Here is a 2,896-nt window from a genome sequence, read left to right as displayed (position 1 = left end):
ATAAAGGCAGCCAGAAAATTCACATACAGTGTCATTGTTTTTCTCATTTTTTGCTGACTATATATATATCCCAGAGACTGCAGACATGACATTTATATATATAATCTTTGTGAGAGGACAAAAATGAATTCATAGTCCTGTTTTGGATGGTCTTTGAGTTTTAAGGGACAGTTATTTTAAACGTCTTTCTTAATTTATCCAAATGCAATATGTATATACTAAGTGGTTAAAGTAAAGGTAAATAGGCCTATTAATCAGATGCAGTAGAAAAAGAATGGCGTTTATATAACCAATCCCTCATCTATTCTCATTTCTGGTTCCGTAGCAGGATACACTCACAGATAAGGCATTCTCCCCTTGGGATGGATATAACATGAAAGTGACCAAGTTTCTTAACAAGGATTGTCTCTGATTGATCTCTGCTAAACTTCTCTCCTTGGGTAACTAAAAAATTTAGGTCTTATTCCCTAAACAGGAAGAATATGAGAGGCCAGTAGAAGCCTAGAAGGTCCAGTCCTCTTATAATATATTGCCCCTCCTTTTCCTCAAAAATTGGGAGTCTGCCTTTCAATGGTCCCTTTTCTTCCAGTTGAGGCTGGTGTTACAGAGGTGGGTACACTCATTTGCTCCTAAGATTGATTCACTTGGAGAAAAGACTGGAGCTGCTTTCCCAGTACTGAGAGAAGGTGACCACAGGGGATTACTTATGCTGTTTGCCACAGCAATGTAGTTCATAATATGTTGATAAGTGCTCTCTTACCTCATCTCATAAAGAATTCCTTTTCTTACTATTCTTACTACTTAATAGTAAACTTTCTAAATTTAAAATTAGGTTTTAATTAGAGATTAAATTAGGGATTGGAGGCATTTAGCTCAGAGGTAGAGGGCCTGCTTAGCATTTGTGAGGCCCTAGATTCAATACCCATCACCCCCACCAAAAACAACAACAAAACATAGGCACATAGGCTTAGTATACCTAATTGAACAAGTCAGTTCAAGGGAAAAAGCTGAACTACTCTACACCTGAATCTCTGCTGGGGCACAAGAAAAGGGAAAAGCATGAGAGTATAAGATATGTTTTGTATACTACATTTAAAAAGATAACACTCTTACATGGGAGATAATCATTAAAAATGAAGCTACAACAATGTCCTGTGTGCATGAGGTAGACAGGTGGCTTAGAGAAGGGAGCAGCAATTAGCTCTGGGAAGCAAGTTGGCTGTCAAGAAGGGCATCTTAGGGCTGAGGCTATAGCTCAGTGGCAGAGTGCTTGCTTAGCATGTGTGAGGCACTTTGTTCGATCCTTAGCACCACATAAAAATAAACGAATAAAATAAAGGCATTTTTCCATCTATAAAAGAAAAGTTTTTTTAAAAAGAAGGGTATCTAAGAAGAGTGACATTGAGTCCAAGTTAGGCAGATAATTGAGGGGCAGAATGAAGCTATAGGTTATTTCTAGCAGAAGGAGAGGCAGAAGTATCAGAATAAATACTATTGAGTTCAGATACTATGAGGAAGGAAGTGGTCATAACATTTCTTCATGTACTGAGGAAGGCTATTCTCAAACTACCTTCAAAATCTTTTTCATAGAATGATCTTTTTATATTGGAAAATATGAAAACAAAATCTTGCTGTGATGATTATCTAGAGATTTTTTAAAAAAAATATTTCAGGGAGAAGTGTTTTTATTTTATTATTATTTTTTTAAAGTGAGACAGATAACATGAATACATATGAGAGGTTTTTTTTTGAGAGAGAGAGAGAGAATTTTAATATTTATTTTTTAGTTTTCGGTGGACACAACACCTTTGTTTGTATGTGGTGCTGAGGATTGAACCCGGGCCGCACGCATGCCAGGCGAGCATGCTACCGCTTGAGCCACATCCCCAGCCCCTATCTAGAGATTTTTATTCCTTAAAAATTTTTTTGGGCTGAGGTTGTAGCTCAGTGGTAGAGCACTTACCTAGCATGTGTGAGGCACTGGGTTCGATCCTCAGCACCACATTAAAAAAATATATAAATAAAACAAAGATATTGTGTCCATAAAAAAATTTTTTTTTTAAATTTTATTCTACACTGGATGTAGAAAAACAGTTTTCTGGGTAAAGAACCAATATTTGCCTTATATATCCTTTTCCCTTGAATTTAGAATTCCATTTTGGAGCTGTTAACAACAATGCATAAAAATATGTCCAAATGCCTTCTAGCATTATCAGGGGAAAGAACAAATGAATGTTTAAATTGATATAAGATATACATAATTGCATAATGAACAAGCATCCCTATAAAACAAAACAAATACCATCTGAGAATTTCTGATAATAACACTGAAATCTGTCCCCACAGCCTAAAATTCTTTTGATGTATTCTAGTTTTGAAAAGTCACAGTTGCTTATATAAAACAAATTTAAGGAAAATATTAATTATTGATGTAACTGAAACTCTGTTTTTTAAAGGAGAAAATGGGACATTTAAGACTGTAAGGAATATCCAATTAATATCTTTTTAATGATATTAATAGTCACTAATGAGAATCAGGTTTCAAGAGGCAAGTAAAAATCCAGTTTTGCTAATCCAATTGCCAGGTACAAAATCAGCAGGGCCTTTGAATTATTTCAATTTTAATATTTTGATGATTGTGACCTCAGGTATCAAACATAATCATGTTAATATTTTGTTATGAAGTAAATATATCTAATAGTAAAGTGGTTTTTTTGTTGTTGGTTGGTTTACTAGAATTAGGATATCTTTGTTCTAGTATCAATTCCATCAATTTTGCAAATTTAAGGAAGTAAATTATTTCTCGTGTCTATGAAAAACAACAATAAAACTATCTTTCCTTAACAATCTGCTGACGTAGGTACTGAATTACCTATTTTATAGATAGAGTTAAGTT

The sequence above is a fragment of the Urocitellus parryii genome, chromosome 1 (genome assembly GCF_045843805.1).
Source record: "Urocitellus parryii isolate mUroPar1 chromosome 1, mUroPar1.hap1, whole genome shotgun sequence".
Taxonomy (NCBI): Eukaryota; Metazoa; Chordata; class Mammalia; order Rodentia; family Sciuridae; genus Urocitellus; species Urocitellus parryii.
The sequence above is the reverse complement of the archived record's forward strand: the minus strand, read 5'-3'. Positions refer to the sequence as shown.